The sequence below is a fragment of the Pseudopodoces humilis genome, chromosome 20 (genome assembly GCF_049639895.1).
Source record: "Pseudopodoces humilis isolate 2021_Gansu_Grassland_sample_001 chromosome 20, ASM4963989v1, whole genome shotgun sequence".
NCBI lineage: Eukaryota > Metazoa > Chordata > Aves > Passeriformes > Paridae > Pseudopodoces > Pseudopodoces humilis.
In genome coordinates, this window is record NC_142219.1 from 6,178,830 (window position 1) to 6,202,966 (window position 24,137).

Here is a 24,137-nt window from a genome sequence, read left to right on the forward strand (position 1 = left end):
CCAGGGCACTTACAGTATTATTTAGGTTGCTGCCTGCGATATTTTCTAGCTACTAGAAGACAGTTTCTTAGACATTTTCATAATGTTTTGAAATGCTGATGAGGATTTAGCATTAAAATTAATGGCAGCCAGCCGTGGTCTTTCAGATGTGAAAGACTGTGCAGTATTTTCTGGGAAAAAAGGGGGAGCAGTGGGGAGAAGAATGGAGATATAAATAGCCAGTCTTGCTTTTTTCTAGGCAGGATCCTTTTAATCATGTAAAATAGATTTTAAAGATTAAAGACTCTAGGCTCCTTTCTGCCTTTGCTCATGTCTCGTATCACCAATTTTTTTGTATGCAATTTGAATGAAAAAGGACACACATGGTGTTTCCATTTGCATTATCCCAAACTGGAATTTCCTGGAAGATCTTAGCCCCTACCTCCTTTGCTGCAAGGAGGAAGCCACCACACCTGTGTGGAACAACACAAAACAAGAGGAAAAAAAAAAAGCCAAAAAAACATTACCCTGCTTCTTGGACCAGGAGCTTCAGTTTTCTGATATTTCATTTGGAGCTATGTCTTATGAGCTGAAAAGGAGACAGAAGCAATACGGTCCAGCAGGTGTGTATGTATGAGCTGCAGCCTCAGATTTCATCCAAACATCATAAAACTGTGCATGGAAAACCTGCATTTTGAAATGATTGAAATAGGGGCATCAGCATTGGGAAAAATGGCTGCACCAGGGGTAAGAGATCTGTCCCACTCAGAAGGCTCAGTGGTACCAGGGGTGTTCTGCAAGAGCTGCCAAAAGTGGAGGGCAGAGAGGAGCCCAGCTCCACAGAGGAGCAGTGAATCAAAGTTCTCCTGCAGGACAACACAGCCTGGCAAGAAGCCAGAGGAGATGCTGGGAGGAGAGGGTAGATGAAAGAATTGAAAATCTGGGGCAGAATAGTCTGTACATGCCCATGAACAGTCTGCTGACAGAGCTGGAACCAAGAGACTTCCTTCTTCTGCCACTGGCATGATAAACCCTGCTTTGCCACATCACTCCCTCTCACCGAGACACACAATGCAACAGGACTTGCATCTCAGCACAGGTCAGTTTTCATTCTTAAATCTACTTTTCCAATACAGGAAAATTATGACCAATTCCTCTTAGACATTGGCCAGAGCATCCTTTCTCCACATTACACTCCTCAGAGTTGCAGCTACAGTCCCATTCAGTTTCCACCTGCAACTCCCCTGGAGCAGGAAGTCCCTCATCTCCTCCAGGATTCTGAGGCCAACAAAAATCAGTGCTGGATGTATTGGTTTTATTATCTGTACTTAGTTTTACTTCTCAAATGACACAGGCATGGGACATCTGGATAATTCTCCTTGATTACATTTATAAATACTCAGAGCATCCTAACTTTGTTCCGTATACTAAAATATCAGTGGCCTCATCAGCTAGATATTCTTTCATATTCATAAGCCAAAGAATAGAAAGGAAACAAAGGACAGTGTTCATCAGACACAAACCATAAATCCTCCTAATGACATTTGGAATTCACCTAAAAACCCTGTCCAAACCTGAGACAGTTTTCTGGTGAACTTCAGCTCCGTGGGTTTAATAAGTAGAGTCCTGTACCCCACACAATTACTCTGCCATGCACGTGGCCTGTGGAGAGAGAGGTACCTAAGAGCAGAAAAGCCAAGTTTATATTTAAGAAGCTGTTGTCATTGTGAGCAGTGCCTTTTTGTTGGGACTGCATGGTTAGAGTGAAAATAAATCATAGCACAGTTTGTATTGGATTAGACCTTTAGACATCATGTAGTCCAATCCCTCTGCATTGACCTCAATGGGATCAGATTGCTCAGAGCCCCATCTAACCTGTCCTTGAATGTTTTCCATGGATGGGGCATCCATCACCAATCTGGGCCATGTATTCCAGTGCTTTACCATATTCATCAGAACAAAAAAATTCTCCCTTACATCTAAACCAAACACACGCAAACGGACTGCAAGAAAATAAAACATGTCTGTTATTACAGGGAAAGACTTTTTCTTGACAGCTCTGGAAGTGAAAGTTCACAAAGCACATAAAGTGTGGGAAGCACAAACCTCCCACAAGAGCCTCCAGCAGCGTGCCCAGGGCATGAGGGCAGCGTGTTCCCAGCCTCCAGGCCTGGTCCTGCCTCTGCCAAAAGTGGCCACCAGCATTTTCAATTAACTCCAGGTGGGTTCGTTCCACTTGGAGCTGAACCAAAACGCTCCCCTTGCTGCTCGGATACTGCACATACTCTGCTCACTCCCGGCCTGCAGATCTGTTTCAAGGTCCTGACCCGAGTTTTTAAAGCCCTTAATAGGCGAGGGCCTAATGAACCTTGGGGACTGCTTCTTGTTGCACAGTCCAAAGCAGCAGCTGTGATTGCTCTGGGTGAGCAGGGCTAAGTGAGCTCAGGGTGAAGCCCTCCTCGCTTTCTGCAGCCAAGCCTCCTGCCACCAAAGCCTCAGCCCTGACTTTTAACAAGAATAACACCCTCAGATGCTCATCTGCAGTCCTGCCACAGCCTTCTCCACTGTGGCTGCTGCAGCATTCATTAAAACATAGCACAAGATAAAGAAAGGCTGCATTTAAAAAAAAAAAAAACAACAAACATTTTAGGAAAAGGACATTTCTTCAGGTCTTTGCCAAAAGCCATGGTGAGGTCATGTCCTCAAGAGCAAAGGGAGAGGGACATTTTCTTAGATTATAGAGAAGCAGGTTTGGGAGTGAACTTGAGAGGTGAAGGTCTCATCCCTGCTAGGGTACAGCAAGGGCAGCTCAAGCACAGGCACCCAAATGGAGCAGCTCTGCAGTGAACAGGACCAGCTCACTTCACATCCAGAACAGCACAGCCAGACCCTCACAGCATTACCCCTCACAGCAAACTTTGGGAGAGGCCATGCCAGATGTGTGTGTGGAATCTTCATACTTGGTAGGAGCCAACACTACATGCAGCTGAAAGAAGAAATTCCCAATTCCTGGTATATTAATGCTCCCTCGTTTGCTTATCAGGCTCTTCTCACTCTTGCACATGCAGCCTCTGCTTTTTCTGCTACACAGCTATGAATAGAAATGCAGAATTACCCTGCCCCTAAATGCTGATTTGAAAGCTTGTCTGTACCTCCATCCTGTTTGCCACACGCTATTTCATACTTTAATATCAACTTTAAAATAGATGAGAGGCTGATGAGCTGAAACACATCCAGCCTGTTACTCCTACAGCACTAGCACCACTCTCTCCCTGCAGTCTTCCTCTCCTTCATATCCATCTGTCCCCTTTGGCTCGCTCTGCCACCTGTCCTATCCTTTCAGCAGAGCACAGCCCTTGCTCAGCCAGAGCTCACCTGCGCCTTCCAGGGGCCCATCAGGCAGTTTTTGCTGAAGCCCTCGTCTTGCCAAGCAAGTCATTCCTCTGCTCCTACTCTTTGAACTTCAGCTGGCCACACTGGGCCCTTCTGGACATCGTGTTCATCTGCTTTCACAGCCTGCTGTGTTTTGTAAGCACATGCTCCTTCAAAAGAATAAGCAGTAATTACTGCAGCCACACCTATACTGGAAATGCTTGTGCAATGATCTGTAGCTCATACAGAGAAAACAAAAGCTGTAAAGCAATAAGCATCCATTTGATATCTGGTCCTTCTCTGCAGCAGGGACCCAATTCTTTGAAGCCCTGAGCTGCCATAGCCCCTGAGGGACTTCAGTTTCTTCTCACACATGCAAATACAAATAAGAAGTCACATTATTGAGGCCAAGTGAGTTATGCAGGTGTAACCTCAATGTGACAGAGAGAGCTCATGGATGTCAACGGAGCCTGGAACAGGTGCTCTTTCATTCTTCACACAATTTTTCATTCTCAGCCACTTGTTTTGGCCATGTACAGCTGGTGCAATAGGATGGCTGATATTTAGGAGAAATCACACACTTAGATCAATGCACACTGCAGGTATTCAGCTGGAACCAAATATGTTGGAAGCAGTGTAAACCCCAGGGGGCTTGTTCTCTAATCAATAAACACGAGGAATGTATGCCACTGAGTTATTGCTGCAGTGTTAATTGTAGCTATACAGGAGGGGTTTTTCATTGCTAAAGAAATACATCTTCAAGAAGTGTGGCTTTTACAAAACAGAGATGATATGAAAAATACATTGCTATTCACTTCTCTGATGTTTTAGGCTTTAGGAAAGCATAGAAGGTTCTCTGTTTTGTGGCTAATTAGAATCTCCCTGTGCTGCCTCAAGAAGGAGAAAGGGAAGTGTTCAGAGTGTTTCCAATGCCCTGGCTTACCACAAGTGACATTTAAGCAGTCACCTGGGGGAAAATCCCAATGGGAGCACTGACAAAGCTTACCATTTGAAAAAGGTCACACCTTCTCTTCTTGCTCTGAATAGATGGTGCTGACCTTAAAAACCTTCCAATCCCAATCCCCCTCCTCCATAAGCATGTGATGGAGCAGCCAGCCAGGGCACTTCCAGCCAGGAGGAGATGCAGGGCACCATTGCTCTGCAGAATTTTCTTATGCCTTGTTTGCCTCTTGATAAATTGCAGGTAAAACTGCTGAGAGCAGGTGCTCCCCAGTATCAGCAGCACAGGCATCAGTACAGGAGCACCAGGCAGGGCACAGGCTGCAGTGGGGTAGAGATACCCCTCTCTAAGGTGTCTGCCTTGAAAACAGATGGCAAAAATATGATAGCACTACAAACCCAGGTGGATGTGGCATTTGGTGTAAGTATGAAGGAAAAAGGGGCATTCATAAAGAGCAGCTTTAATCAAGGCATTCAGAGCAGGAATCGCCACTTAGCAGCTTTGACTCAGCCTCTGGAAGAGCTATTAGATACAGACACTAAAAAAAAAACTAGCCAGCTAAAGTTAGCTGTGTGAGACCCCTCTCTTGTTTCATTGATTAAAGCCCATCCTCACTCATCAATTTAATTAGAGAAACAAAAGAACAGACAGATGGAGAAACTTCTTCACCCTGTGGATGGAAACTAAACCTCTGGTAACACTTTGAGCACAAGGTCAGGCCAGGCTCTCAGAGCAGAAGTCAAACCTGGATTCATGAGGTTCTAGCTCAGGACCTCAGTTGAACCTCCCAGTGTAATCCTCTTAGTCTGAACCTGTAAGTGTCAGCCCTAACTCTTCAACATTGTGGGGAGTTGCCATCCTAGCACCAGGCTGTCAGAGTAGAAGCAGCCCCATGCCAGGCAGCTGAGCTCAAATATAGCTCTCTGCCCCCCTCAGTACCAATCAGAGGCCAATCCTCCACACGGGCTGCAGAGACTTCCAACTGAGTCATCCTGTGGGATGAAACAGGACAGCCCACAGCGGTAATCCCAAATGCTGCAGTATGCTAGAAAATCAGTCCCTGACTGCTGCAGTCATGAAAATACAATAAACATGCCCTATGATTCCATTTTTAGTTGCTTTTCAATGCAGCACTGCAGTTTGTCAGGCTTTCTTGTCCCAGCTGGAATAGATGAATTGCTGATGCTTTTTAGGACCATTGGCAGATGAGCACAATAGAAACATCGCTCAGATATTGATGACTAATGCACACAGAACGTTTCCAAAAACTGTGTTGCCATCGCAGCTAAACAAAGTGTACTAAATTAACATTCACATGGAAGGAGAGGAGCTCATTTCCACATATTCAGCATTTAAATGAACCTATGGCACCACTGTGAAACTCAGCTGAAATCAAAAACTGGCCACAGTTCTCTTGAAAGTTTCATGGACCTACCAAACCCTAACTCAGGTTTCAGGTTGGCAGCAAAGCCATCTCACAGGATCTCACAGATCTCTCACAGGGTTTGGGATTTCATTATAGAAACTTCTAGCCACTACTAGAAGAGCTTCTCTCGGGTCACAGACCTGCAGATATCATCCTCTCTTTAAATTTTTGTTGCCTTGCTACAGAATTGACATGAATTACTTGTAAGGAAGAGTCTGGCACATTTCAAGGCTCAGAAATCTTTTACCAGCTCAAAGAAATTAGATCAGCTTCTTCATGGGAAACCTCCCAGACAGTTTTCCCTTCAGGACTGGAAGTAATCCGCTTGAGCATGGCACAAGACAGGGCTGCCCTGCAGAGGTAACAAAAATCCTTGCAATGGCTGAAAATGCCACCACCACAACAAGTGAAAGCACAGAAAAAATAACCTAATTTAGAAAGCAATAACCAACACATCTAAGAGCAAGACAAGGGAGCTACAGACAGACTAATGCAGCAAAAGGAAGAGCCCTCTGTCTGGAGCAGGGTTGAGAATATGACTCATGAAGAAGTTGCTGTCATCTCTGACTAAACCTTATATTGAAGCCCAGATACAAAATGATCTGACTCCATGGAGAGTTCAAGCACTTGGAGGGAAACAGAACTCCCAGCTCCAGTTCCCAGCTCTCACAGCATTTGAACTCTCCTACACAGGGTTGATCCACCCACTTGAAAAATTATAAGCAGAAAAAAAAAAAACAAATCCCAAAAAAAACCTACCCCAAAACCTTTTTTCCTGCCCTGCGTGCTCTTAAACTTCCTATTATGACAACAATAAAACTTATACATGCAGAAGCACAAACCATTTCAAGTCTCCAAGACAGTGCTGCTTGTTTTGTGGCTCAAGTTAAACATTTCCTTCAACACTTCGTGAGGACTGATGTTTCAATACACGTAGATTGTCTTGAGTATTTTTTCTAGCCCCTTATTCACATAATAGTTTGTTCTTCAGGTACAAACAGGGCAGATCTCACTATCTCTGGCTATGGTATCAAACCCAAAAAATCCCTTTTTGTACAGATTTCAATCACCTTTGCAAAGATAAAACTTGTATTGACTCACAGTGTGCTGTTTGCAGTGCCATCAAACCATTAAGAACCCTAGATACTGGCTCATATTTCATAGATAAATATCCATTATTCCTCTTTAAACAGGAATATCACCTCCATGCTCGTGGTGATTGCAACTGCTGAGAGCCAAACAGGGTGGATATATTTTAACAAAAAGCTCCCTTCCAACAGACTGAGCCCATATTCGTGAAATTATTGAGGGGAGAGAGGGAAGAACAGGAAATGTTCCTGAAAATAGTAGAATGTTTTTATATATCTCATGGATTTCTGTTTCATTTAGATATGGGAGCAGTGCCTTTAATGTAACTAACATGTGGCAACCACAGGGTAACCACTGAGAGTAAATCTGTCCTGCAGGAGGAAGCTCAAATGCAGAAGGGTTTGTTTCAACTGCTAGGAAAGAATCAAGAAGTCTTTTTAGCACTGGTCTCAACTGGGGGTGGAGGGGAGGAGAACTGAGAGAACACTAATAGTGACAGCTGAAAACAGAAACGTCTCAGCATTTGTGGGTGGGGGAATCAAACAGGTCCCAGCATCCTGTCAGTGCTCCTGTTTATGCTCCAGATTTATTCTTGTTGGGGGAAAAAAAAAAACATAGATCTACAAGTCTTGAGGTGGTCTTGGGATAGATACCTTTATTACCAGCAGTTAATCATAGCATTGCTAGAGATGCACACATTTCTGTGCAAAAGGCATGCAAGCTAGAGGAATTGCAGTAAGGCTTGGCTCAAATTGCCCTATTGTTGGGAGATCACAGTCGGTTTCACTGCTTTCCTTCAATATTCCCATCAGGACTGCAACTCCCTTGCTTTGTTCCCCAGACAGCCCAGCATTTAACAGATGTCCTGAGTAAATCATGATCATTTGGTAGGCTTTGGGAATAGAAGCTAGATGGAAAAATCACAGTCTAATAAAACAATCAAAAAAGTACCAGCACATTACAGGCCATTTCAAAATAAATTAGGGTATCTTTTAAATCTCTACACAACAATTTGTATTTGAAATCAAAAGACCGTATGTCATTGACTTTCCCCTGAGTAATCTAAGTGAGAGAGCTCTCTGAGGTGCAGTAATAGGATGTAAGTGAAGAACTGGGTATTATTTTACCCGTGCTGTGATAATCTGAATGCATCACTGCCCAGCATCATAAACAGTGAAGTGAGAAGAACAAACAGCACTTTTAAACCCCCATTGCATTTGGGGGCTGTAGGAAGGGGTGGGAGACCAGGTCTCCAGTGAGAGGGAAAGCAAACATTTAAAACTAAAGCAGAAGCAATGCAGTATTATTTAAAGTCTAAAGAGGAAAACTACAAAAGCCTGCTTTTCACCTCTCCAAGAAGGAAAAAAAGGCAAGTCAGAAGCAATGTCAAGAAATAATGTTGCAAGCAGGGAGTGCAGTTCTTAATAATCAGCAGTATTTTAAAGATCTTCTTGAAGTTTTGCACTGAGACACTATAATTAAGGAAAGAAATCAAAGCTTACCAGTTATCATCTGTCTGGAGCAGGGAGGGAGCTGATGCTACAGGATCTTTTCCACGGAGTAATGCACACTGCAGAAATAGCAGAAGGGAAAAGAAGTAACAGAGCCTTTACAGACAACAACAGCAGCCCCGTAAGTCATGCTCTGTTTTCCTTCTCTTTTCCCGGCCAGCCAGGAGGGTTTCCTCCTTCTCCCCCAGGCACAGCCCCCTTTCCCCTGCCCAGCATCCCACCACCCACACGGGGACAGGCTCCAGGCTTCATTTTAATGGTGTCAAGAAGGGGAACCCAAGCCTTTAAGCTGCCTCTGGCACAGACTGGGGTGAACAATGCAGCCACCCGGGAGCAGGATTATCTAAAGGAAGGCTCAGCTCAGTTCTGAGTCTTACCTGCACTAATCAGGGCAAATAAATTATTTTTAAAGCATGAAGACAGAGAAAAGGATGATTATGTGTAATTATTTTTAAGAACTCTTTTAACATCCTTTTCAATGTGAACTGTGTGAGTTAATGCTACACACACTGAGGAGCCCACAGAGGTTTCTCTGTCTGGGAAAGGATTCTCACACAGAGATTTGCCTCCCAGAAGATAGCTGTATCTGCTTGCCTACCTGCATCCTCCACAGCCTACACAGAGCCAGGCAGACACTGCCCAAGCAGGGCACACAGCTCCCTCCTCCTCTCTTTAATTTGTGTGTTTGCCCAAAGACACCTGGGATCACCAAGCACAAGAGTCACCCAGCACACCAGAGGGAAGGTACATCTGTTATTCTGCACCAAATCTGGAAAACAAAAAAGTGCCATCTGATAATCATATTCAACAAGCAAACTCCTGCTTTTCCCTTTCCTTCCTCCTCACTTCAGTTCACAACACAATGATCTAGTGTTGTGGGCTTGCATCTGTTTGCCAGGCCATTCACATTTGATTTCTTTCGTCTTTTGTAATTTTTCTTATGCCTTCCACAGAGAAGGCAGGTAACACTGCACAGAACTCCTACGTCACAGGACCCCAAGAAAAACACAGGTACAGTTCAGTGGGATACATACCTGCACTGAATAAAAACCCTCACGGACTGATCTGTGAGCTGCTCCTGAATTACTAAGGGTGATTGGATCTGAGAAACATAATAGCTTTGTACACCAAGCTAGTCCTCCTTTGACTCCAAATGCAAAATTACCATTTTTCTGCTGAAAGGGTGATTTCATGCCATAACTTGCATGACTAAGGTTTCCAGAGAAGACTTTTGTTTAGATAAGGACAAGAGATGCCCTGAGGCTTGTATTGTAATGTTATATGGATATATAGATAAAGAAATTTTTTGTTGAGCTGAGGGTGTGGTGTGATTTTTATCTGCATGATTACTTACTGACAGACACTGGGAACAGCAAGATTCTTCCTGACCTTTTTTCACCTCTGCCTGGTTGGTTACAAGCTTCAGAGCCAGTGCAGTTCTGAGTACCACAGGCAGCCCAAACTGCAGCTGGTTCCTCTGTGTGCCCACCATCAACTCTCCCAAGGCACTTCAGGAGCATTGCTGGAAGCTTCATTGTGTGTCTTGTCTGAGGCCATTCACTATTCTTATCTTCTACTTGAGACAGTGGATTATGTCAGTTCAGATTACTAGAAGGCTGTAGAACTCTATCTCAGCCTAAAAATTAATTCTCAGCAATTTCTGAACTCAAGAGCAAAGCATGAGATTGGATGGTTCAGATTCAGTAACGTCAAAAACAGACTCACTGAAGGGATAGCTAATCCCAAGAACTACAAAACCTTTTAACCAAATCAGAAAATGAAAATCACTCCTGTTTTCCAGACAAGAAAGGACAAATGAAACCACTGTCTGTCAAGGTATGACAGAGGACCTTCAACTGCTGGCTGAGGAAAGCTGCAGTAAGGCAGAAGAGAAAGACCATGGGATAAAAGCCCTGATCTGGCAGCCCTTCCCCAGCCTGCTGTGGAGCCCGTGTGCTGACCCTGGGCTGCTTTGGGAACACTCACAGCAAATGGCTGCCCTCCAGCTTTGCAGCTAAACATGTTTCCCTTCTCCTTGCCTTCTAATTGATATCCCAAATCAGAAACCTTGAGCTTGTCTTTAAACATGAGCATAATCTCAGGCTCAGACAACTGATCCTCCAGCAGGAACATAAAGACAGGCAGTAATCGGCTCCAGCAGTGAACCAGAGTCAAGAACAAGTCATGGAAATAGCATTTCACAGTATTGACTGTCAGGTTTTGTGATATATGATCTCGTGGAGTACTTTGTTTTGTCCAGCCATCTAAGTTTCAAAAGTTTCAATAGTAAAACTGAAGCTTTCTTCTAGCCAGAAAGATATCAGTGAGTGACACAAGTACAACAACTGCAGTTTAAGCCACGTAGTTCAACAATACCATCACAACAAGCTCCTGATAATGGGACAAGCCCAGTAGCCCATTAATTCAAGTCACAGGGGTAAGGTAGTTAAAAACAAATATGAAAATATTGCTGAAAATACAAGTACTTCTAAAACTTAATCCAACTCTAAAAGCTTCAAAATATTAAAGAAATATTTTTCCATCCAGTTTCATTGATAACAGCATTTGAAGAATCCTCTTTCAGCAAAAGTTGACAGTTTGAAAGGTTTTAAGGGTTTTTTTTCCTCCTACTTTTGCTTTCAAACTATCCATGATGCAGCACAGCATCACAGTGGCACTTTGTTAAGGGGATTGAATCCTCTGTTCCTTTAAGCCTGAAGATTCTTCACACTTTCAGCCTTATCCTTATTCAGCTATGGGAAGGGAAATAATCTGTCTTGGATTTTACTCCACATTTCAAAATACCAAAACCATCCAAACAAGAATTGCTTGTGTACAGGGCAAAGTCTCTGTTTTGACTGGCACCCAGGAGGAATTATGACATACTATCATCAAAGCAAACTGCAGATTATGGGGTAAGCAAAACGAGTTTTCTCAGTTTTCCGAGTTTTCTCATCATACAAATATCTCTGTAATTAAACAGGTAAAATATATAGGCGTTGAAACCTTGGAACCAATGTAGTAAATTGATTTTTAAAAATTAACTACCATCCACACAGAAGATGTGTCCTGAGCATATGAAAAGCATATGCAACTTTATTATATATATGCTTTTAAATAGCATTCTATCAGGTTTTGTGGATATGTATACACACAGAAGTATTTAGCACATCCACATCGTGGTCACACATGTGCACAAATGCACTGTTCTGCAGTGGAAGAATAGTTCTGCATAGGAACTATTATAAATTTCATCTTAGCATAAAGACTCATCTTGGTGCCTTGGAAAGAGGTGCAGTTCAGAACCTTCAAAAAGTTTGAGCACCAAGACTAGCACCCTAACACATTGCATAGAAATCTTTCGGCTGATTTCTTGAGAGATGTTTCTTTAGGAACATGAAGAAAAAAAAAAGAAAGTAATGGCTTTGTAGTTATTAAACACAGACATTAAGAGTTGGAATTTGAAATATTTCTGTAAGCTTATAAAAACTTGGAAGATGCAACAAATTAATTTGAATCAGATAACACAAAACAAATATTGGGCATGCACCAAAAGAGTCTTCCTGAAAGTCATCACCTCTCCCCACAGCACATCACCACCTTGACAAGATGAATAGGGCAGCCAGACACTGTCACTGAATCTCCAAATGAATAACGTAACAGATAAGGACAGAGTAAAGATTTTTAGCCAAAATGCAAATAAGAAATTCTATATTTTCCAAAGTCTGGTTTTCATCAACTTTGACCTCAATCAGTTTCTTACCTCTCAAACATTTGCTTTTCATAATTCCACTTTTCTAACAAAGCTCTTCCAAAGTCCTCTAATCGATGTGTATTTGTAAAGCCACACAGGTCCTTTGTTGAAGCTTCTATTCTAATCTGGGAACTTTAATTTTCAGAGAAGCCGATTCCTTAGTGGTACGGAAGCATCAAGATGAAGGTTCAGTGAACCCAAGGTCAGTAAGTCACGCATTTCTTTTGACTAGTATTTGTTCTTGACAAGCAGGCTGCTCACAAATCCCTTTTGCAAGTTTAAGGCTCTGTGTAGCCTGCAGAGACAAAATTAGAATATAAACATCTACTCACTAGAGAAAACAAGGGAGTTATTGTCACTGTAAAGAAGGGGACATCTAAACCATACCCCCTCTGCATTAATTCCATTATTGTACACAGGCAAGATGACAGTTATACCACCAAGTAAACTGCAGTTATCTAGTCAAATGATCATTTAATGTTCTTTATTTTACTTTTTCTAAGGAAAATTGATTTCCTGCTATTTATGTTCTGGGTATTTCATTGTGCTGTGATTATAAACCAGACTGAATGCATTTCCACTGACTCCCTGCAAAGTGTGTTTTACAGCCCTTCCTGTTTGCACAACGCAAGATGTCTTTTTTAATTGCCAGTCTGTTTTTTTTAAGTAGGATGCATGCTTGTTTGTTTACTCAGAAGCTCTGAGAGAGCCAGGCTGGACTCCAGTCTTCCAACAGGCTGCTGTGAGAAATGGAAGGAAATATCCCCAATAACAATGTCTCTATGCAAATGACAAAACCGCCCACAGCCCATTAAACTTCATCAAGGCTTTGCAGATCTCTGAAATTTAACTTGTAAGGACAATTCCTGGGGTGGGTTCTGGGTGACAGCTGTCACTTGTGTCCCATCAGGTGCTCCCTTCCATTCTGCTGGGAGGGTTTCCAGCTGGAGTGGTCAGTGCAGAGCAGCACAGCTGGAGCTGGCTGAGCCTGAGCAGCAGCAGCACCAGGACTGAACCCACATCTCCACATCCTTTCTCCCTCACCCCCATTAGCCTCTTATCTCAGCCCTGCCAGGGCACAGGAATAATGGGAAATGACAATTCAGGGAGTGCTGCAGCAACTGGTGTTTGAGCTGATAGAACAGCAAGGCATGGCCAAGCTCTGCTGCTGGTGTGAGCTGGGTTTATCAGGGAATTCACCCAAATTACCTCATCTTTGAGAAAATTAAGTGATCCCTTACTTGAGAATGTGCAAACTTTCCACCTCTCATCTAGTTAGTTTACCCACCCCCAGGCTGAGAGCCTTTGAAGGACAGACATTTAGGCTCAGCTTTTGAAACACATTCAACATCCTGTGAATATTTTTTTTTATTATTTCCTCCCCACATCTCAGTATGTAAAACCTTATTGCTGTGGAAATAAAGGTGTGAAAAATCAATCAGGGACCTGAGCAAGCAATAAAAAACCTAACGTAGCATCACAGGCTTACCACCAGCACTTAAAAAGAAGCTCTCTGCAGAACTGTGTGGGAGATACTCCCTATGACACTAGGGTTTTGATGGACATACCCAGTATTTTGCATAATCCAGCAACAATTTACCTAGAAAATCACAGTCACCTTCACAAACACATAGCTCTATAAATATTATTTTACTGCTGTCCTGGTCTTTTTTAGCATCCCCCAGACAACCCTGAAACACTCAAGAAAAGGGGGATTTTGGCAACTGAAAAGTTGACAGGCACACACAAACACACACCCTGTAACCCCAGTTACAAGACACTTTCTTGGCTGCCCATATAGAAAATTCATGAAAACTACAGTGAACAGCATGGAACAGAGGTCAGCAAAAATACAAGAGCTGCTCCATCAGCATGAGTGTCAGCCCTTTGCTGACAACAAAACACAAGTTCATCACAGCTTAACAGGGACAAATCTACATCTGAAAGAATTAAAAGTGAATAAACTCACCTTAATCCAGCCTTGCAAACCCTGGGCTCCTAATCCGCTGCTGCCCAAGCTGGAGAGTGCTATGACAGCGTGGCAGGACATGTTTAATCAGCAGCATGACCTGACCTGTTGTGCAGGGAGAGCCCTGTGTGCCCACATCCCAGGCCTGGCCTGTGCTGCAGCATTGCTGGCGCTTACTCTGCCGTTACCGCGCATGGCTCCGTCCCGGCGTCAGAGAACCCGAGAGCACGGGCCATCGCCCCTCTCTGAGCTCAACACAGCACCAGCTGACCCCCAACACCCCCACCACACTCCTCTCTTGGTTAGACAGAAGCTCACTCTCAGTAATGCCTTTCAAATTCCCAGCCATGCCTTTTTAATGGATCCTCCCCAAAACAGCCACTGCTCCTAGAAGCAGGCTCTTGGCTGGTGAGATGTTCTTCCCAGAATTCTCAAAGGCAAGAGCTGAAGAGGGGGCTTGTATGCACCAGACAAGCACATTAAGCTCTGCATGAGTCTGTGCATGCACTCTATTCTGCAGACAAGTCATTAGCTGAGCTATTTCCCAGTCAGATTAGGAAAGAAAATCCCAAAATTATGAAGTTGAACTTGCAGGGCTTGATTCTCTGCTAGACTGGCTAATTCTAGTGAAAATTCCAGATACAGCAAGTGTAAGACAATGCTACATGAGAACCAACCTCATTGAAATCACCAGGATAGTCCTTTGAAAGGACCATCTCATTCAGTGTCCCATTGTGAAAGTGTTCCCAAGAGAGGTCCAATTGCAAATGAGAACTACAGGGAATTGTGAGAAAACAATTCTCCAGGCTTTAAGGATAAATCCTCACATCTCTTGGTCACAGCTCTAGTTCTCCCAGGTTTGTGAGGAAGCTCACAGTGCTGATGGTACTGAGCTCATGTAAGTGTCAGTTATTTTGGAATCTCTCCAGAGAGAAATATTTTGACAGTCATATTCTGTTCATTATTCTTCCAAGAGAGGAAACACGCACGTTGTTATCAAAAGGAGCACAGTCAGCCCACCATGCTCTTGCCTGACTGGCTTACTTATCTTGATAAATGCCAGCTAAGATCAGGACTTAGTGCCATTAGATGTGTCTAAAACATGAAGCTGTCATTACTGTGTCAGCACCAAGGACTGTTTCCAACTGTGATAATGGTGGGACCACGTTTTGAACAAAGACAGATTTGAGCCTGCAATGGCCTGCCACACCAGCTGGTTCCCATTACTGCACAGAGACCTTTTGCTCATGATTATGAGCTTCGCCATTTCTTTCTTTTTAATTGGAAACCAGAAATATCCTCCCCATCTATGACTCATATTGGGCCTAGCAAACGGTTACCTCATGGTTAGGGGCTGGCAGGGTTGGAGTCTGCAAGAGTTCAAAGATCTGTTTGATGCAAAGCCTGAAGAGCAGCGGGTCAAGAGCTCCAGACTGCAACCAGCTCTGCCACAAAGATCCTGCATCCTCATCCTCCCACCCTGCTGAAGCTCCAGCAGCACAGGCACCACGGACACAGAGCTGGTGACACACAGTGCTGGTGCCAGAATGCATCTCTGGAGCTCCTTTTTGACACTGGTCAGCTCTAAGGTGAGAAGCTGGATACCAACAGCGAGATGGAAAGAACTCAGATTCATTCCTACCTGACTCAGCTCAACATTTAGGCAAAAATGTTCCCTGTCCAGCAAAGCACTTAAGTATGTGGTTTAATTTATAAAGGTAAATGTTTATGTGCTTTGGACTGTTGAACTGGCAGCTATTACACCATTACACCAACTGCTATGTATGTACATATAATTATATATAGACAACTGTTGTTAAAATATGTATCTATAGCTGGTTTTAATCTCAGGTTTAAGGGATTCTCAGTGGGTTTGTAGAAATTACATCACCCTGCAAACAAACATAATTACATACATCATTCAGTTGCTTTTCATTTTCCTAGCAGAGATGTGTCCCTGCAAGGCAGCAGCCTGTGCTTTCTTCCCCTAAGCCAGCACCTGAAGCTGTGTCATGTTCCTGTTCCCACCAGACTGAGTGCAGAAGATTCCACATGAATATAGATTTAAGACTTGCTGCTTGAAAATGTGCAATGTCAAGTGTCCCACTGAGTTTTACTGAGTTGGCTGTGGCAATATCAGCTACCCGGTGCAGCATGATCATTTTAGACTTTAATCCTGCCTAATCCTGTTCTACAGGGTTTCATATTCCCTCCCATCCTCTTTGCCTGACAGTTTTGGCACCTATACCACGCACATTACACTACCTATATTGAAAATTAAGATCATTCTGGTGTCTTAAGGTAAGGACTTTTGCTGACCACAGGGTTTATCTGAGACCCAAAACCCAGCAGCTTGGAGTTCTGTCCAATCTCAGCTCACACCATTTAAATTCAGTTGTGCTGAGAGCTCCCCACATTTTGCTCAGTTTACACTCCAGTTGGTGGCATCTCTTATTTACAGTACATTGTAATGCAAATAGTTTACAGCTATTCAGCATAACAAAACCTTGATTTCAGAAGAAGCAGAAATCATGTGCCTCTTCTTTTGATTTTTTTTTTCCCTCCTATGGCAAAGCAACAACTTACCACCCCTAAAATAAAATCAGTTAGAAAAAAAGAAATGTAATTAATTTCCTAGTAAATAGACACAGCATTAGAAGCAATTTGTTGCACTGTCTCTCTTGAGCTGCAGGGTTAACATCAGGTGGAAGTTTGGCCCTTGTTTGATTAGGAACTGCTGGTTTTGGAGCAGGCACTGGGTGTCCTCCCCCCCGAGGAAGGGAAGTGCTCTTTAGGTGCCCAGACACCGCAGAGGCCACAACCCAGTTGCCATTCTCTAACAGCCAAGTTTCACATTTAAAAGTATTTCACTTCCATAAAGAAGGTAATAATGCCTCCTGAAATGAGGAGAGAGATGAACCCACAACGAGCACTAGACTGAAAGGGGAGAGGCAGTAAAATGGTCTTGTAAACAACTTAGAGTGGAGACACTGTGCTGCACGCTCCTAATGCTCCAGTCCTAGAAAAATGACAGGATTCCTGAAAACAGCTGTGGGCAATGTGAAAATGAATGTCAGAGACTGCAAGGGCATCATTTTGAAAGGTAGATATGTATCTTAGAGCTGTCTTCAGGGCAAGTATAATTCAGCAAACCAAAGAGAGAAAGAAAATAACCTTGTTCAGAATATGGCAACTCATGATCCCAGGTGGGCAGCAGTAAGAAAGGAAATTGTTATTTACTACCCCCCCAATGCCTGACAGGCCCTCATTTGAGGTAAAACACACAAAGGTATCTTATGGACCAACCAGAAAGTTTTAAACGGAAAGCACCTGAGTCTATATCCAGTAAGAGCTTCTAAAGCCACAGGGGTGTCAGCCCCAGGTTTCAGGGTAAAACTTTCAATATCCTGTAAGACAAACTGTTTGCAGCCTCCTCAGGTGAAGGACAATAAGATCTGGTAATTCTCTTCTTTAGACTCTGAAAACTGAGGTGTTTCGGGGCCTTTTCATTAAGCTCAAAAACATTCAAGGGATTCACTGATAGTGAGCACCTAGGCAAGAATCTCACACTCATCTTTGGAGGGAGCCCCAGAGGAGAGGAAGGATGGCCCACAGCCTTTGCTGTTAGCTGGGATGGGGAAGTCTGGGTTCATTTCCAGGTCTGACACCAGCTAGGAGCCATGCTTCCTCCTTCTTCTGCTTGGACATCTCATCTGTGCAGTCAGAAAGACCGAGCCAACAGCAATCCTTTACCTCCCACTCTGCAGGTAATTAGCTACTGCAAGCTTCCCAGTACCACAGAGGCCTCAAACTAGAAGTGGTGCATTACATGATGGGTCAGAACAGAACAGATTTTACCAACAAAGCAGCTGTGGATATTTGAGGCAGAGGTTGAATGCAGTTAACATATTCCAAAATCATTCTGCTATCCTATGTTGTCACTATTCAACAACTAAAAAATATAGATATAGATTTTTATGCCTTGAACTTTCTTCTTTTGACAAAGCACTTTTGCTGAGGATTTTGGAAGGTTGCTACAGTACTTTTACTTTGTTCAAGTGTCCCTGATGACAACCATATCCTGGAGTGTATTAGAGTTTAAAAATATAGCAGCAAGATAAGCAGTGGCAGGAAGATAGAGGAATTCAGAACTTCGAGATTCAGAAGAAAAGATATTTCTAATCTCTGCTGCAAATATAAGACAAAGTGGATAAGGCAGACAAGCATGAGGAGGCTGCTACAAACAGGAGAGGCTGGAAAGAAGGAAAGGAGGAAGGGAGGGGGAGCTTCTCACACCAGCAAGTTGGATAGCAAGATGAGAGAGAGGTCACAGCAAGACAAGTAGAGCAAGCAAGGAGAGCTCCACAGAGATACAGCCTAGAAGACAGGTCAGGGCAAGTCTGTGTCTATGGTTTGCTTTGTTCTTATTTTTGGCTTTCCACATACTTTCAAAAGGAGAGGTTATCAGATAAGATTTGATGTGACACCATTAAGACAGAAGGTTTTTCCAGCTCTATTGTGTGCATGACATTCCTTCCCCTCTGGTCTCCAGAGAGAGCTTGTACATCTGGGGATGTAATCTGCAAAGCACGAACACAGGACTGCACAGCGATGCTGCCTTTGGTGAGGAATTTGATCAAAGGTGCAATTTAAAGTGGGTGTTTAATGGCCTCATGGTGTTTCTTTACCCTGGGATTGTACAGCCCAGCCTGTAACATACCCCTTTGTGCTACCAACAGGTGCTGGGAAGTGTGCCAATGTCCTCGTCTCACAGAAAGCTTCCTCCTTTCCTGATGGACTCCCCATGCTGAAGGAATTCTAGACCTTCACTGCTGTAAGGCAGGAGATTCAGCCACCTCAGCTAAAGAACAATAATTGGTACCAGATGTTGATTTCCTGAGGGTTAAGTCTACAAGAATATAATATATTGGAAAGGGGGAGGAAAAAAAAAAAAAGAAGCGCGTTTTATAGCAATGCTCTGGGAATTGAGGAGAGATGTAAACGGAAAGGCTGCTTTCCACTGCAGCAGTCAAAAGTGCCATATTTCTAAAGGTCAGAAGATTCTGCATAATCAACATGGGAAAAAAATACTGGTGTGGAACACTTGGCAAAAAGAATCAGTAACCATAGAGGTGTATAATAGTATCACCAGTGGTGCTGCCAAGGTGAAAGAGGACCTGATGCTGTTAGCTTGCTGAATACACACTAAGACACCAGCAGATGAGATGGGGGCTGAGGTGGGAGGAAACTATCATTCTAAGACTTCAGCTGCTCTTTTACAGGAACCTACCAATTCCTCCCTTCTCTGTACGTTCTTTCCATTCACCTTCACACTGAATAATCTCCAAGAACTCCATTCTCAAAGCATTTTCCATGTTGCCCACTGTATGCATTAAATTCTGTCAATTTATGCCTTGCACCAAAATTACTTTAGACTGCTTTAGTTTTAAACAAAACTCCAGACCTCCCATGGCCACGTGGACTCAGACAGATGGCACTGGAAAACTGCTCAGCACTCCCTTTCTTGCAGAACTTCTCTAAGTGACACACACAGGATATCACATTGCCCAGCACAGATACTGCTCCCAACAACCCACCCTCGAGCCATTGGGTTTTATCCCTCCCAGCAGTAGCCAGAGGACACAGGAGAAAGCAGAAGCAGTGACACAGCTAAACATAGGAGCTGTGGGAAGACAACAGGAACATGGCAGAGATGCATAAAGATGTCAGAGGTAGAGGGAAATGACAACAGGGATGGGCGAGACGAGGATATTGCAAAGCCGAAATGAGAAGCCTGCCAAGACTGCTGTGGTGGAGGAGCACACAGGACTGGACAAACTCCCATTGCTCGTACAAACACTCCTTGTTTGCCATTTAATATTCAGTGCTATTTTACAGCAGCAGGATGTCCCTGACTCTTCCCCTGCCTTGGAATGTAAATAGCAGCTGTCTGTGCTGGTGGTGCAGGGCCTTGCTGCCGGCGTGCTCTGCCACCAGCATGGCCTCGCAGGAGGCAGGAGAAAACCCAGCTTGTTAATCTTGACAGGGCTTAGGAGAGAGATCAGATTTGAGCAGTTCAGCATCAACAAGACTTGGATAATTCTAGACATGCAGAGGAGATCTCTAAGTACCTAAGGAACCCTCTTGGTGGTGATACTCAGCTGCTCACAGCAGTAGGCAGGAGCAGTCAGGATTATCCTTTAGGATTTAGGTGCCTAAATTCTTCCTTAAGGTCCTCCTTAGGCATCCATTCCTTCCTGTAATTCCATCACTCAAAAATAAACAAATAAATAAATCACTGCCCCTTGTCTTCCCTGTCCATGGAGCACTGGTTAAAAACACCTGACTCTCCGAATAAATCCGGGCATCCTGAAATCTCATTTGCTCTTTGCAGCCTTGCAGCTGACTTTGGTACAGCAGGGTGATACCATAAATTCACAGAACTGTTTAGGTTGGAAAAGGCCTTTAAGACCATTGAGTCCAGCAGTTAAACAAAAGATAAATAACAGATAAATAGATAAGAAGATAAATAACCTTCAGAAATAGACAAGAGTGCAAGGAACAAACAACTACAGCAGGAGATCATGAAACAAAAATACAAAAACAATAACAAAGATTGATCTACTTCGGTCCTAGTGGAGCAACTCACATTACTGCTCTGCCCCTGGGATTGCCTTTGGGTTCCCTCCAAATTGACCACAGCCACACAATTGAGGTTTTGAGGGCTACTCATAATTTTTCTCTTTTTACTGTAACTTGGCCCCAAGAATCCCTCACAGGAAGCCTTTCTAATATCCTCTCTCTTATACTAATTATAAAGGAGTAGAAATATTAAGATCCCCTTGCAAGGAACCTGAGGATTCCTGCAGAGCTTGTTTCAATGTAAATCTCCTTAGTAACAAAGGAAATGGAGGGGGGAAGAGAAGGAGTCTGCACAGGATTTGCAGCCTGCTTTTCTAGGGGTGTTTGCTGCCACGCTGTTCCAGAGATGATTCAGCCTCTCCCCATCAGCACCCCTCACCGCTCCTAACTTCTGGCAAGGATCACCCAAGAGGAATGTGGGTTTTTTTCAAAGTTCTCAATGAGGTATCAGCTGTTCTTTAAAGAGATTATGGTGGGAGCATTCCTAGCACATTGACTCCACTGTGCAGCCAGCCTTGTGATTAAATGGCTCAGCAAAGGTGGTTTCCAAGGATAAACTGTGCCAGGGATGACAACATTTCCTCACCAAAGGGGGGAGAATCTAATAAAAAATAAGGATAGAGGGAAACTGCTCTAGCTCTACAGCTATTATTAGTGTCTCAGAGCATTGTCACTGCTTTGCCTGTGCTGTCAGATGTCACTTTGCATCAGTTCTGGGCAATGCTCAGAAGAAAAATGGTGAAACTCATTGAATTCTGCAATGCATGACTGGGCTCCGCAGCAGGGCCGCACAGAGGGTTAAGTGACCTCTTAATGCTGGTGGGAGCACTGCTCAACAAGTTCAAGTGGGCTCTCCAATAATTTATGCAAACACCTTTTTGCATAGACTGGCAATTTATAGCAATTTATCCCTTCTCTCCAGCTGCTCTCACAAAGCATAAAACAGGTATTTAAAAATTAGTTCCATCACTCTGTCCTACTGTCCCCTGCAGCTGCTCCCTGCTGAACTGGCAATCCAAATGAAGGGGAAAAGACAACTGAGGCAAGGAGATGACTGATATATAATGGACACTCAGACTTTTGGGCACACTTGCTTGGAACACAAGTCTGGGCCATGAGCAACATACATAACGCAGCAGCACAGCTAAATCCCTACACCCACCTTCTCTGGGAATTTGCTTTTCCATATTCATTCTACTTTTTGGAGGACCACCCTTTTCATCCTCATTTGTTTTTCAGGGGCAGCTTCCCAGCATAAAGCTGAGCAACTTTGTCTCAGTGAAGAACTCTGCCCTCAGCAGATGCTGACTTGAATTCTTTCTGCTTTGAGGAAGCACGTTATGAACATCCTCTGCTCTCTCAGGAGTCCAGCACCAGCACATGCTCTTTTTCCCTGCTCAGGATGACAGAATGGTTGAGTTCATTCTGCTGCTCACGTGGCAGTTTACTTTGAACTCTGTGTACAAGCCAAGTTAATCGGAGCTGACATGAGACCTACACACATCCTATAGCATCCACATTACATGCTTTTAAATGCTTGCCTTTGCTCTGAACTGAAAGCCACAGCCACCAAGAAGAGAGAGACGTATCTAGTTTTCCTTATGATCTTAGTCACCTGCCAACACAGTTTGTCTGCTCCAGCAGAACACAGGATTGTTTAACAGCCAGCTAAACACAAGTTAAAATGGCAGCTTTGGGGGTGGGGGGAAATAAAGAAACAAAATCCACAGGTGTTAGTGATTTCTCAAAATGGTCTAAAATCACACCTTAAAATCCTGGCTGCAGACAGATTCTGTATTCTTGAGGTGAATTTTGGGAAGCTAATTTAAGTTCTCCTTTCAAAACATCTATTAGCAATTCGTCACACTTGATGTGACTGGGAGCAATGTCATGCTGACGGCTGCAAGATTTCAGCCAGACTTGTAGATCAGAGGACCTGATGGATTGCACTTTTAAGTACCTGCACAGCTCTGAAGCTCAAATTGACTGTCTGGCAGTATTCTTTCTGTCTGATGTCCTGCTGCACTGAAAGCTTGATATTAAGGAAAACCTTTCATAGTTTTGACCACGATGTCCAAACCTCAGAACATTGAGGGCAAATAGATTTTTATTTTCTGAAGACAACAAAAAACAGCTGTGTATACACATAGGCCGTGATGTAACATTGGGAAAATCAGAGAGAGACTGAAGCCTTTTTGTATGCAGACACACACCTGATTCCCTGGGAGAAGGCAATGCACTGGCATGAATTCTCCATGGTCATCCTGGAGGGGGAAGACAGCTCTGACAGCTGCTTGATGAGACAGATCCCACAGCTCCCATTTCATCAAGGGCCCTGTCCCCTCCATTTGCTGGGCTCTGCTCCACTACAAGTTTATTACTGGCCATGTCCTGCTACCTTGAGAGTCAAAAGCTCCACTGAGCATCTTTGTTTTTCTGGTAGACCAAATCAGGAATAACCCCAAAACTAGAGGAGAAGGAAATAAAAAAAAACTCTCATGCACAAATATTTGAGCTGTTAAGTACCACTGGGGAGCTCTTAGATTACAAAGCACAAGCAGAATTTAATGATCATCCAAAGACACAAGTGTGGAAGCACATGAATTCCAATTTGGGAATGAATTCTTTGAGTGTTGTGCTCCTTTGTTTCCAAGGTCTGAATTTGTATTATCTATTTTAGCAGCAATGCTACTGGTAATGCTTTTCCCCTTCCCTCAAGAAAAAAAGTAGTAATGTCTAGTTTAATTTGTTTTCTCTAAGCTGCTGCCTTTGAGCTTTTCAGAGTGACACAGGCGTCAACGCAAAATTTCACCAACTCCAAAAGCTTTTCCTTTGGTTTAATCACAGTTAAAGGTTGAGCAACAAGCACACAAAGGCTATCTCAGGTGTAAAAAAATAAAAGGGTGAAGAAGTACATCAAGTACATCAGAAGTCTGCCAGGCAGAAAGCAAATGGCTAAATTTATAGAGGTGGTTCCTGCTAACAGAAGAGCTGCTCAGCCCCAGCTATTTCATTACTACTGCACTAAAGGATCCTAGGGACGTTCTTTTTTGAGGTGTAGGCAATTCAGAGAGCTGAAACAGCACTGTAATTTGCCCTATGAAAAATGAGTAGGTGTTCACAGTTCATTTCCCAACAGAGAAAGTCATGCACATCACAGAAACCATCATCATGCACAGAACTAATAGCTGCCCTGCTCAGCAGGCACACCCATGCACATCACGGCAGCCTTGCAGTGCCCCAGCTCTCACCACATAAGAACAAGAGACTTTGGTTGGCAACACTGCCAGCAAAGCACCTTTTTTCCCAGATCTACAGGCAGGTGAAAAAATACAGCAGTGCTGTAAGTAAGTAAATATGAACAACCAACACTAGACTGCTGAAACCACAAAACAAATTGAAAACGGTGAAACATTCCCAGAGAAATCCCCTGC

The 24,137-nt window shown here is 43.5% G+C and overlaps 1 long non-coding RNA gene across 2 annotated transcripts in view; it reads right to left on the bottom strand.

Moving 5' to 3' along the window:
* Window positions 1-270: 270 nt before the first annotated feature.
* The window catches only part of LOC148182751 (uncharacterized), a 28,569-nt gene continuing 4,702 nt past the window's right edge, over window positions 271-24,137 (bottom strand). The window contains exons 3-6 of one of the 2 annotated variants that reach the window (XR_015774265.1): window positions 12,102-12,387; window positions 8,937-9,107; window positions 8,330-8,397; window positions 271-666 (exon numbers count right to left, since the gene is read on the bottom strand). This is a non-coding gene — a long non-coding RNA (uncharacterized LOC148182751). Of the gene's footprint in view, window positions 667-5,837; window positions 6,091-8,329; window positions 8,398-8,936; window positions 9,108-12,101; window positions 12,388-24,137 lie in introns of those variants that run through there. The other variant, XR_015774264.1, reaches the window with a different exon arrangement.